This window comes from Ascaphus truei, chromosome 1 (assembly GCF_040206685.1).
Source record: "Ascaphus truei isolate aAscTru1 chromosome 1, aAscTru1.hap1, whole genome shotgun sequence".
Lineage (NCBI taxonomy): Eukaryota > Metazoa > Chordata > Amphibia > Anura > Ascaphidae > Ascaphus > Ascaphus truei.
Genome location: NC_134483.1, coordinates 33,044,877 through 33,058,493, shown reverse-complemented (window position 1 = coordinate 33,058,493; position 13,617 = coordinate 33,044,877). Strand labels below are relative to the sequence as shown.

At 43.2% G+C, this 13,617-nt stretch overlaps 1 protein-coding gene across 1 annotated transcript in view; it reads left to right on the top strand.

Annotated features, from left to right (window-relative positions):
• Positions 1-4,615: 4,615 nt before the first annotated feature.
• Positions 4,616-13,617, top strand: part of ZBTB7C (zinc finger and BTB domain containing 7C) — a 135,068-nt gene continuing 126,066 nt past the window's right edge. The window contains exon 1 of the mRNA XM_075585995.1: positions 4,616-4,789. The gene's annotated coding sequence lies outside the window, so the exon portion shown is untranslated. The remainder of the gene's footprint in view (positions 4,790-13,617) is intronic.

Below are 13,617 nucleotides of genomic sequence, written 5' to 3'. Positions count from 1 at the left end.
TGCCCACCTCAGACATGGCAGACATATTTACATAGTAGATGAAGTTGAAAAAAGACATACGTCCATCAAGTTCAACCTATGCTACATTTAGACGACAGATACTTTATCCTATATCCCTACTTACAGTATATTGATCCAGGGGAAGGCAAACAACAAACCCCAGTGTCATATCATCCAATGATATCTCATAAGGGGGGAAATTAATTCCTTCCTGACTCCCAAGAATTGCCAATCAGATTACTACCTGGATCAACATCCTTCTTATGTATACTTATTTTTTGAAAAGGAAGATAATACAACATTATATACAATATATTATACCATTGTCATGGTATTACACAAACAACGGGATGGGTGGGCGGGAACTTCTTTTCAGGGAGCAGACTGCCTTCCCTCCCCTTCCCTCCTTTAAATCCCCTTACCTCTGCCCCCCCGTGAGGAAGAGGGGGGAACATCATGCAATCCAGCCAAGCTGGAGGAGGAGGGGAGAGGGGAAGCAGCACGTGGACCGGCCCAAAGGTGAGGGGTGGGGGGACGAGGAGCCTTGCCCCTGCAGCCAAGTGCCCCATTGCCGAGAGGCTCCAGGCTGCTTTTTATCTTCAGGGTAAGCGGATTCTAGCACTAGATGATTAAACTGAGTACGGTATGCCAAAATTTGTTTGTTGTCATACCGAAGCTCCAGACGTTGGTTGTTTGCTGATTGGACAATAGATCTTTGTAACAGCGACTTATCCCTGTTTAAATAAAAGCCTCCGGTATTCAGAAATCCAGCAGGGAGCTGATTAATTGCAGCCAGACAATTAACCAGTCTCCACCTGGTAATAAGACAGGTTGAAAAGCCTCCTGTGAGAGAAGCCTAGAGAGGACTTCATAGCACACAACTGTGCTGACACAGGAGAGCAGAGAGGCCTGCACACAGATACTGTCTTGAGCACAAAGGCTGTGCTGATATCAAGACGCCCAGACATCCAGAGACCTATATTCCTGGACGCAGAGGAACCTGCCAGTGACTGACATGAAGGATCATCTGCTTTAAGGTACCTCCTGAGACTTTGGGGTGAGGCTGGTATTGGGATTATCCCTCCAGCCTTACAGATAGGGATTGGGGAAGTAAGTTAGCCCTTATAAGGGATAGATGTTTGTTTATTTTGTACATATGTTTTGCCTTAAAACTGATGTTTAAAGGAACTGGCTCAATAAAGCCAGGATTTCATTTCACCCTAATCGGTCTCCATTAAATGTACCTCTGCACACATCTCTTACAATCATCTATCAAACATTCACTGAAATTCTGTTTTAAACGGATGTAGATTGTATAGCTGTGGGCACTTGACATTGGGTCAAAAATATCTGATTATTTCTGTGGATCCCCAAAATACAGTTCTGGTGATGCTAACGACATAGCATTGGGAAAGTAATGTTGAATGAGCAGTAACCCCATTAGCCCCTTGAAGGCGGAATAGTACGAACAGTGTGTGGTGCCCCTCTATCAAGAAAAGGGGTTACCTGAGCCTGCAAACTATCCATTCTAGCACTTAACCCTGTTATAACTACTCTGGATGCTTAGAAATCTCCCTGTATGTCCTGCCAGGTTTTAGAAAAACTCGACCTGCTTTACCGTTGTTTGTTGCAGGAATGTGGGACAGCCCAGCATTCAGCACCCCCTGGTATGGGAAACAAGAAAAGGTAGCAGAAAAAGCGGCCCACAGTTCCTGTGTGACTGGGCCGTGTATAACTAACAGCCCTAAGCCTTAAGGCACCTTCCAGTGAATAGGCAGTAAGATGCCTTACAGTTCATATTTAGCAAGAATAACATGTTCATAAGTGGCCAGTTTTATCCTACCTATGTACCTATATATCGTGGCCATTATATACATAGGCAAGATAGGCTCACTGCCAGCCTGCGCTACGTGATGGAAATGGGAGATTTTGGGGGCGGTAGCCCAATATCGCAAGATATCTGAGTTTAGTGAGTAGCATGTGAATAGGTAATTAGCCGTTCGTTCTTTATTTGCACACACTTGCTTTCTCATGTGCGATACCGTCATTAAATGTAACACGCGTGTCTATGGGGATGCAGACTCATTTGCCTGCTAATCATCGTCCCTGGCTTTAAATTTAGCTCACACTTATCGCTGCGATAAAATAGGAGTTCATGCTGCGTTATGCTTTAGTAAATGCGACTGTAGAAATAACATCGTGTTTTGACTATTACCGCACAGCATTATCAATACCTTTAGTAAATCTAGGCCAGAGACAGGGCAAGAACGCGATAGTCTGAGTCAAACTCAGCCCTGCTTCCCCTAACATTAGGACCTCTTGGTGAGTGAGATAGAGAGATGTGTGTGTGTGCTGGGATATAGCGCATACTGTATAATGCCATATATATAGGAGTTTAAGGCACCGTGTGGGAATGGAGTATATTCATAGGCTACATGTGTGTGGGAATGTGTATCGTTGTGCTAGGGTACATATGAATGTATATATCTGGTACTATTTGTGTGTTTATAAAGATTACTGTTTAGGTGTGTACTAAGGTCTGTGTGTATATGTGTTTGTGTGTATAGAGCAATGTGTAAATTAAGTATTTTTAAACCAGCAAAGCTAATCTGGATCTTTAAAGGTATATTCTCTGTAACTCTCCATTTAAGATCCCATTACCATGCTCACATGCATTGCACGTTTACACCTCCTTGCTGTATGTTTCTGTAGCACTTATTCAATGCCAGCTATGTTTAGCTGGTGGACGCAGCCAGAAAAAGCAAGGTAGCGGTCTACGTTAAGCCCTTTCTCAAGATTGCGCTCTATTAAATAAACCACACCTACCGCTTTCTGTTCTGTCTTCCTAAGAAAAATGTGGAAAAATCCTAATGCTCCAGACAAATAACGCTGAATCGGTTTGTTTAACTATGTATTGTACAGGCATACCCCACATTAACGTACGCAATGGGTCCAGAGCATGTATATAAAGCGAAAATGTACCTAAAGTGAAGCACTACCTTTTTCCCACTTATCGATGCATGTACTGTACTGCAATCGTCATATACGTGCAGAACTGATGTAAATAACACATTTGTAACAGGCTCTATAGTCTCCCCGCTTGCGCACAGCTTTGGTACAGGTAGGGAGCCGGTATTGCTGTTCAGGACGTGCTGACAGGCATGTACGCGAGCTGCCGTTTGCCTATTGGGCGATATGTCCTTACTCGCGAGTGTACTTAAAGTGAGTGTCCTTAAACCGGGGTATGCCTGTAGATTGTTCTAAGGGTGTAAATACCGGACACTAGTTTTGAAACCAGTGTTGCCTTGATAAACATGTCTTGGGCTCTGTTCATTGTCTCGGATTGCCCCAAAGATACACAAAAATATGCCTGACGTTTCCTCCAGAGAAAATAGTGGTTTTGCTGCCTTGCGACACAAGTTCAAAGAGGACATTTAAAAAGTACAAACAGGACAATGGGATATTTTTTAGAGTGCTTTGATATCCTGTATATTTTTGCTACTGCACCGTGGGCCCTTTAAATCCAGAGGGGCTAACATTACATTGGGGAAGAATAAAGGTTACAGTTTAGCACTTCTATTCTATGTGCAAAGTATGTACATATGTATGTACAGCGGGGCCCCGGGCATACGGCGGGTTCCGTTCTAAGGGCCCGCCGTATAGTGAAAATCGTCGGAAAGCGGAACCAGCGATTTTTAGCTCTGCGCATGCGCTACCCGGCAATTTCCCCCTTGTGCGCATGCGCTACCCGGCAATTTCCCCCTTGTGCGCATGCGCAACCCGGCAATTTCCCCCTTGTGTGCATGTGCAACCCGGCAATTTCCGCTACGTTCTGCGCATGCGCGCCGGCGGCAACTGCCTCTGAGGAGACATGGAGGCCCCCTTCTAGGTGCCGCCGTATCAGCGGATCGCCGTAAAGCGGGGCGCCGAGAAGCGAGGCCTTGCTGTACGTATGTATGTATATCTTTATTTATATAGCGGCATTAATGTACACAGCGCTTCACAGCAGTAATAATACACGTGACATAATCATATAAATAACAAATAATACATAATAGGAAGAAGCGCTTCAGACATAAAAGTAACATTTAGGAAAAGGAGTCCCTGCTTACAATATAAGAACATTTTAATTTGTTCTTCGCCATTAATATTTTATTAGAATAAAGCAAGCAGGGCAGAAATACACCACAGTATATAACTCTTGTATGAATACGACATAAACATACACGACAAACAAAATAAAAATAAAACTATGATAAAAGGATGCATACAGATCGTATGCAACAGAGCAATCTGTTTTGTTGTATTAAAGGCAGCAGAATTGGTATAAGTACGGGTATCTTCTCATGTGTGTTTAGTAAAGGACGGATAGCATGAGACGCCAGGAAATAGGATACCAGAAGGGCTGTGCTTTTTCACCACCGCACTTATCCACGTCCACCATGAGAGAAACGAGGCGAGCAGAGCTACTGATAAAAATGGGACTCGTCTCACACAGAGCTGAGAGCTTAATTGTACAGGTGGACAAGCGAGGCTCGCTGCCAAATACTTTTGGTTCAGAGGGAGTGGTGGGAGTGAATTCTTCTAACCCCTCCTCGGAAAGCTCTGCTCTCCTCTCACAAATCAGTGACAGTCTCCAGTCTCTCTCACACACCCCACAGCAGCTTTGCAGATATACAGTATATATTTATTTTGTTATTTTTTTTCCACTTTTAGAGCCAGCCAGCAGTTTTTGTAGTAGTCGCTTCTCTGGAAACAGGCAGCTGGAAACAAAAAAAAAAAAGAAAAGGTTGGTAGACATTTTCTACCTATTTTGCAGTAGTTTTCTATAGAGGTGTTGCACGGGGACAGTATGTATAGGTAATGCTTATATACAGTACAGTACTAATTTAACTCTTCTTGTCGAGGATGGGCCTGCATTGCTGGTCATTTTGGAGCTCTAAGTTCACCAGTACTGTAGAAATCTGCCAATGCATTTTAGATTATTTCAGATATGAAGAGGTTAATATCCTATCCTGTAATTCTTTCATCAATTGTCTATTCTGTCTACTATCGTTTGTGTTCAAAGACTGTTAGGAATGTGGTAGCTGTGGGATTGTGGTAAATAAATATACTTTTTAATTTATTGACCAAAACTAGGAAAAATGAAAACATTTCAACTTCATTTTTTTTTTTTAATGTTCATAAAGGTTTCTGTTTTGAATCAGGGGTCCCCATAGTAATATCGGTGAGTTCTGTTCTGGCAGACCCCTGCCTCTGGTGAGAGCAAAAAATAAAGGGGGGGGGGGGTGTTGCTATTTTAAACTCAAGATCTAGTATCAGGCAACGGTGGTCATACTGTAGGAAAGCCCCACTCTATGTTTTGTGTCACAGCTACTAAGATTTAATGTTACCCATATTGTTACTATTATTATTATTCTGCTATGTACAGCTTTCCGTGCAAGTTTCATTACTGACAACAACATAAAAAACAGGCACCTCCATCCCTCAGTTCTGGGGGAGTGTACAGCTAAGCTTCGGCTAGGGTCTCATCAACCCCTTGGCTGCCAGAATGGTCTAGAACACATTGCAAATAGGGTTGCTAGGTGTTCGGTATTGAACTGGACTGTCCTGTATTTGGATAATCTGTCCAGTACAAAATGAGAGGTACTGTAATACTGGACATGTATGTGTCCGATATTACTTCCCTGGACATAGTGACCTGACGCACCTTTCACCATTGAGTCCAGTATTTTTGGAGAAGCCACCTGGCAACCCTAATTGCAAAGGAGTGTGCCCGCACTGTGCTATGCAATGCCTTATCGGGCTGGCTTCTGAAGGGGTTCTTGCCAGGTTTCTGGAAAATATTGGATGCTGTGCAGTTTGTTGCAGACCCTACCGGCACCGAGGGGCTCCCATTATTCTTCTGTAAAAGGTTTGCTAAAGAGGACACCTGGACAGATTCCAAACTTTGACATTGTTCATTTGTAATAAGCAATATTCTGAAAACCATTGAAGGAACACTTGGGGGAGAGGGGGTGATGTTTTTTTCTGCTGAACTCCACAAATCAGGCGAAGAGTGCTGTCATTCCTTTTGTGAAAACCTTCATGGAAACGGCAAACTCTTAAAATATTGCCCAGCGTAAGAAGCCAAATGGCCAGGAGTCATCAAAACGCGATCCGCGCTGTCGCCACCAGATCTGCGATAGCTGCTATTAGAGTCAGTAGCAGAGTCAGATATCCCTGATTCAGGCGTGATAGCGCTGACTGACTCCCGGGCGATGTGCATTGATCATTCCAGCAGCCAATGGCTTCCGGTCACATGGCCCGAGGTATATGGCCATTTTCATACAATTCTGGCATGTCACAAAAGTTCACAATAATCTGGAAATGCTACCCAGAAGTCTATTTTCTTGCATTTCCAGGCAATGTGAACTTTCGCGAAAATGTCACAATAGCACCAAATTTTTAGAGAAAACCCCTAAAACGTTTAAAAAGCAGATTTGACGACATTTGCAGAACTCTAGTTATGTATCAAAGTTTCCCAGCTGCAAAACTGGGAGGTGTGCAAATAATTGCACCAACTTTATCAACGAGGGGAGCTTTTGCTATTTTTGTGTACTATTTGGCTGCCGGGAGGCTGATATATTGTTGGGGGTTATGTATCAAAGTCTCCAAGCTACAAAAGTAGGGCAAAATGTGGAGCAAACAACTGCAGCAGATTTATCAATGTATAAAAACACTGTATAGACAAAAGTAATAGACAGCACTCACACAAAGTAGATAAATATACACAAAGCGGGGTGCCACGAACTAGAGAGGGCCCAATCCCTCTCAAACACAATAAAGTACTGAAGAAAATCCAGCACACCCTAATAATAGATACAAAGTCACTGGTATATAACCAATTTGAAAATGTAATCAGTGCACAAATAAGTCAAACAACTGACAACGGCACACTAAGAGAACAGATAACATATAGGTAGGGCCATATGTGGGATGTACAGGGGGATAAGGGATAAAGGAAAAGTAGGATGGGACAAGGGGACAAGAGGGTACTTCTCTAGCCCCAGAACCCACTTTGATTTTGCTCCAAAATTGCCTCGATACACATATCCCAATGACTTTCTAGTCAGGGTGTTCCCCTCCCCCCCCCCCCCCCACCCCCCACACTTTTGCTCTTATTTTGCAGCCGGAAGACTTTGCACCCAGAGTGTTCAGCGTGCCACAGTGTTTTACAGTGCTGGTTAACAGGTGCACACGCAACGCTCTACAACACTCTCCATGAAAGTGGGCAGACCTCAGTTTTACGGCGAGTTGCCCAACAGGTAAAAGGTCTTGTCAGGGAGATTTAGCATGAGAATAAGGAAGATATTTTCATCTACCATTGACTTGAGGAAATTTATCAGAGAGAACTTTGTAAACAAAACAAAGAGGGGAGAAGGGTGAGGTTCAAAATCTTGCAACATATCAACTATCTGTTGATTGAGTAAAATTAATCCTAATACTTCTACCTCATTTGGTACAGTATTTTACTACATGGAAGAAAGAACCAACACAATCCCCCAGCCTTGTTTGCCTTATACAAAATGAATATTTCTGATTAATCAGGACACATTGTGAGTATGTTTTAAAGTTACCAAAATTCTTTTCAGAAGTATGAAATCTTCTGCACATGTATTTACCTATTTAGCTTTTTCAGAGGCGCAATGCCTTATACAGAATTTTGAAAAGCTCAGTTTTGTTAGTGTTGCCTTTATACATTTTACAAGCCCTCACAAAGCAAGGTAAAAGTGGTACAATTCTGGGGGAAAACAAATGCACCAGATGTATCAAAAAAAGCAAATACTGTACATTCAATAGCAGGAAGGCAGTGAGCACTGAAGAAGTTGAAGAAAGTGTTTCTTTATCGAAAATACATATTCCTCCTACGCGTTTCGTTGCCATCTGGCACCGAAACGCGCAGGAGGAATATGTATATTCAATAAAGAAACCTTTTCTTCAACTTCTTCAGTGCCCGCTACCTTCCTCACATTGAATTCATTCAAACACAGGATCTAGCACAGGATCAGACCCCGGTCAGCACATGGGGCTCAGCATTTCTTTTGTTCCGGTACCGTGAGCACTATAAAGAGTGCAAGCTCTAAAAAGAAAAATCCCATTGAAATCTCGGATGTAATGTTTTTGCACCTGAATGTCATCACTTTTGCCTTGATACATATGTTTGTATAATGTTATCTATGTAGCACCAACGATGTACACAGCGCTTCCCAAAATTACAATTCATGGTAAATAAATGACAAACAATGGGGATAAGTACGATGGTAAATGACAATGTGATACAGCTCATTATAATCTGTGCACTGTGTAACTCCTCCCCAACTCCTCCTACTGACACTCCCGTAGCTAGGGCACTCAAGGCAAGATTGGAGCACTGTCCTTCTGCCCTCTCACTCAGTCCTCGTCCCCCCACCTCCTCTTCTCTCACTTAATTCTCCCCACCCTCCCTCTCTCCCCCGTCCCCAAGATCGTTACCTCAGGGGGTTCCATCCTGCGGCGAGGGGAAGTTGGACCTGACAGGTTGCACCGTACCGGGGGGTGGAGGAATGGACTTGGGGATGGATACGGGAAATTCGGCCACAGGTTGGCCACTCCTGATCTATACAAAAGGTATTTTCGGAAACAGAAGGCCAGAGAGGCGTTTTACAATAAATCTCTTATTTCATTCAAAAGCAGAACTGTACATCTGTAAATAGAGAATGGAGTGGTACTTGGTACCACTAGTATGTTTCTTCAGTGATGCCCACTTGTAAAATAGTCATATTTTGGTGGTTAAAAAAAAAAGGGCTGCCATTTTCTCCACCAGAAAGAGGGATGATTCAGTTATGAGTTAGGGGAAAAAACATGTTTTGGGAAAGACGACCGGAGGTCCCACAGGGGGGAAGCAAAGCGCTGCACTGCTCGATGATGCCGGCTGGATCGCGTATAAAAAAAATCACTTTTATTCTAACCCGGCAGCATGAAAATCCGGAAACAGAGGACACTCTCATGCATTTCTCGCTGTGCAGCGCTTTGACAAAGACTGCACAGCACAAAATGCATTAGGGTGTCCTCTGTGTGTCCTGATTTTCATGCTGCCGGGCTAGAATAAAAGTGATTTTTTTTTCACGTGATGCAGCCTCCATCATCGAGCAGTGCAGCGCTTTGCTTCCCCCCTGTGGGACTTCCAGTCGTCTATTTCCTTCAGCCGTGTGCACGCCGGACCCGGAGATACTTTGTGGTGGTTGTGAGTACCCTACACCACTGTTATTGATATTTCATCCTACTTAGGACTGTTCGTACTCCAGGAGTTACATACCCCTAGCCATATAGGGATCTGTCCCTGGCTCACAGCTGTGAGTCTATGGATAGTCCCTCTGGAAACATACTATGAGGCTTGTTATCTTTCCACAATAGGAGTTATTTTTTTATATACATACGCAATATCTTCAAATACAGTGTCCAGATTTACCTCAATTTTATTGCATTTATTCCAGTCATATCTGCATGGGTCACGTGTGACCCAAAGACTGTGGGATCACAGCTGTGGCTATTTTTCTGATGCACTGACACTGGATTCTCTGCTCCAGGATTCTCTACTTTTGGGAAAGACTGACTATTACTATTTATGACACAGGGGCTACTTCCAATGGATCATTTAGACCGAAGTAGCTTTCACTTCTACAGAAAAAAAACACAACATATTTAGTGTAGAAAGTCCAAAATCGTGGGCAAAAAGATGCATAATGACACCCAAATGCATAAAGCCTCTTTTATTGCTGTGTTTTGAGCAGAGGGCTTTGTCGCTCTTTAACTTCATCAGTACCACAGGAGCTTGCAGAATATTTCTTTTTTTTGTCAGATTTATTTCCAATCACAGAGGTTTCCCTCGCTGCGCACATCACTGCTATAATTTCATTGTGGCCTTACGTGGAAGCGCACCTTTAAAGAAAGGGGCAGGTCTATATAATTAAGCGCCTATTGCCAGTGAGTAACTCTTGTGTCCCTGGTGTCTACATGAGACGTAAAGCCTATACCCCTGGTGCCAGCTGCTTACAGTATGTAAATAAGGTGATCAGCTCAGTTTTATTCATATCGTAGAGAATAAACAAATTAAAGTGGATCTGCACCTTGATAATATATCCAGATACATGACGTTTTTACCTTAACTTTTTCTTATTGTTCCACGTATTTCTGAAGCATGAGGGACAACGCCAGCGAAAAATGTCTTGATTCATTGATGCTAAGAGATTTGCATATTCAACATACAGCAGAGACTGCGACTATTCTAACACAAACCAGTGGCAATCGCCAAAAAGACCCAGGGACACCCAGATACATGCTGGATACATGCCTTAAACTTGCCTTAAACTAGCCAGGTTACACCCAGCACATACCCAGCATGTAACCGGGCTAGTTTAAGGCAAGCTTTAGAATACTCGTGGTCTCGTCTGTACCTGTTTTAGTTGCATTATAATGGAGCTTGAAATGTAAACCCAATCCCAAGGCCAAGGAAAAGTTCAGTCAATTCTAATTATTCCACTGTTAAAAAAAACAAATGCAAAAACATTTTCTTTATGCACATGTTTAGCTCAAATGCTCTATCTGTGCCAATGTCAAAGCAGTACCACACCTGCTAACAAACTCCACATCGCCAGTGTGATAATGATCTGGAACTGGTACTGTATTGTGTGTTAGCAAGTGAGTCAAATCTGAAGACCGGCCAGGATCTCTATCACACATTGACAACGAGTGAGTTGGTGACTATGCACTACAGTAAGGTGGGGGATTTCTGGTCCACTGGAGGGAATACACTTTGCCCCCACATTGACTGAAATCAAAACCCCATCCCCCCCAAAATGTCATGTAATACTAATATTTTACCATGATGATCAGTAGGCTTGTAGTTTTAAGTTTCTATTGTGTATAAACTGTAGAAAATGTAGCGCTAGCACCTAAAAGGGTGGTATGCTATTTCTTGAACCCTAACATTGTTCAATCTTGGTGCAGGTAACTTTATCTCACTGCCATGGTTGGACTAAACTGCATGGTCGTCAGGGCTGATGCCTGTGAAATATGTGTATACAGGCATACCCCACATAAACGTGCGCAATGGGTCCAGAGCATGTATGTAAGGCGGAAATGTGCTTAAAGTGAAGCACTACCTTTTCCCCACTTATCGATGCTTCGGTACAGGTAGGGAGCCGTATTGCTGTTCAGAACGTGCTGACAGGCGCCTGCACAAGCTGCCTTTTGCCTATTGGGCGAGGGGAATCAGCGCATCACTACTATGGCGGTTTGTAGGGCAGAATAAGTGTCGGTATTTGTGAAGCGAGCGTACGAACACAGGGGTATGGGGCTATTGAAAATATGCCCTTACTCGTCAGTGTACTTAAAGTGAGTGTCCTTAAACCGGGGTATGCCTGTACTGTAGTACTTCATGCTATTTTGCCTTGAAGAAATTAGATTTGCTAGGCAGTTCTTAAAGCATGTTATAAGTAATTATAACTAGTGGATGTGCTTTATGCAGATAATGATGCAATGATTCAAGTGATCAGTGGCTGCTTGTGATGATATTCTAAAATAGGGGGGCGCAAACTGGGGGGCGCTCAAGATTGTTCTTCACCAAGGCATTTAAACTAAATGACACTGTGTCCCCATAGCAACGCGTCGTCAAATGACGCCGTGGGGTCACATAACATGATCCCAAGCGTAATTTGATGCTCTAGGAAGGCAAGGGGGGGGGCCTCTGGTGCCACAACCATTACAGGTGTCTGACCTTGAGCGGCCGTGGCACCACAAATGTGAAGTCTTGCTACATTTGTATGGTGCCTATTTTAGGAAACATGGGTATATGCCATCTGTTTAGCCCAGAGGATTTTCACATCTTTTTCACATAAATTCCAGGCTACATTTTGTAACACGTTTTGTGATGTGCAGATCCTAGAAAACCATATAAAATGTTATCCTGAACAAGTCAAACCTTTACTTGCAGTATATCTGATAATGTCACATTACCAATGTCATTAGTAGGGGGAATATAATTCATGTTCCAAATGCAGTATGTAACATAGTGATTAAAATGTTGCCATGTCGAGCACTGTATATAGCATTATCTACTGTCACAATTTACTTTTGTTAATGTTTTGACATGGCTGACACAGCACGTTTGTTTTGTGTAACTGCAGTACAATGAGGTACACATACACAACTAATAGTTTCTGAAAGTAGATGGAGGATTCTTAGGTTGGGCCACTTTTAACTACCATATAAATAGTCCCTACGTAGATTGTCCATTAGTATGTCCCCCAAGGGAGGGGACGCACTTTGTCATTGTCAATCAAAGAAACAGAATTTGATGGCAGATAAGACCCGCTTCGCCCTCCTAGTCCGCCCATTTTCCTATCTATTGTTTATTCCATATTTAGTGTGAGGAGTGGCTCAGTGAGTAAAGACACTGACTCTGTTACTAATAACACTGAGTTTGAACCTGGTCCATATTCCCGGTGTCAGCTCCTTGGACAGGTCACTTTATCTCCCTGTGCCTCAGGCACCAAAATCATAAAGTGTAAGTTGATCTGGGCCGGGACTGTGTCTGTAACATTCCTATGTGCTGCGTACCGCTCGCTATACTGTCATTGTGACACGTTATATGAAATAAAGTTATTATTAGTGTAACCTTATGCCTTTCCTTGTACTCCCTCACATTTCCCCTTAGTCTGCTCCAGGGTGCTGACGTCCTCTTGTTGGAAAACCTTTGTGTATATGAAAGTTTTTAGCATATCCTCCTCACCCTTTTCTTCCTCAAGCTTTACATATTAAGATCCTTCAATCTTTCCAGATACATTTTCTGATGCAGACCATGCACCATTTATTAGCCATTCTTTGCACAACCTCTTCATTTATTTACGTCCTTATGGAGATATGGTCTCCAGAATTGAGTGTATGCGCAGTCCAGGGGGTGCATGTGGGAGATAAAAACAATATAGAAAACAAATCTAAGTGCAGTATTACAATAAGTGGTGTACTATTTAGGGTCTTGGCTCATATGTGCAGCCTACTCACAGGATGTCAATGGTAAGAAAGCATGTCCCACAAAATGTGGCAATGATATATCTTTGGATCAGATGTGCGTCAGATGAGGTTAACTTCAAACGGGAGCATCAGGAAGGATACACCTCAGCAATAGGAAGGAGAAGACACAGCCATAGCACAGTAAAAATGTGCACTTACAATAATGCAATAATAAAATGGGCACGTAACACTATCGTGTTTGTTGGTATACGCTGCTGACCACTGCTGCTCATCACTCTGGTCTCCGTTTGGATGCTTCTTTCTTCACAGGAACCTGCTCTGAAGCTTCCCCACTGATTGTGTCCGCGGTCTCTGCTTCGGCTCGTTCCTGTGGACATGCGTCACTTCCAGAATCCTCTCGCGCATCAGCTGGCAGTCAGCGCATGTACCCGGTGCTCCCAATAAGATTAAGTCCTCCACTCTACGCGTTTCGCCAATGAGCACAAGGGCAGCGGTTCCGTCAGCAGTTTCGTGAGACGCGACGTCGCTCCAAAACGATTGTATTGATGCCGTCACGTGCGCTTA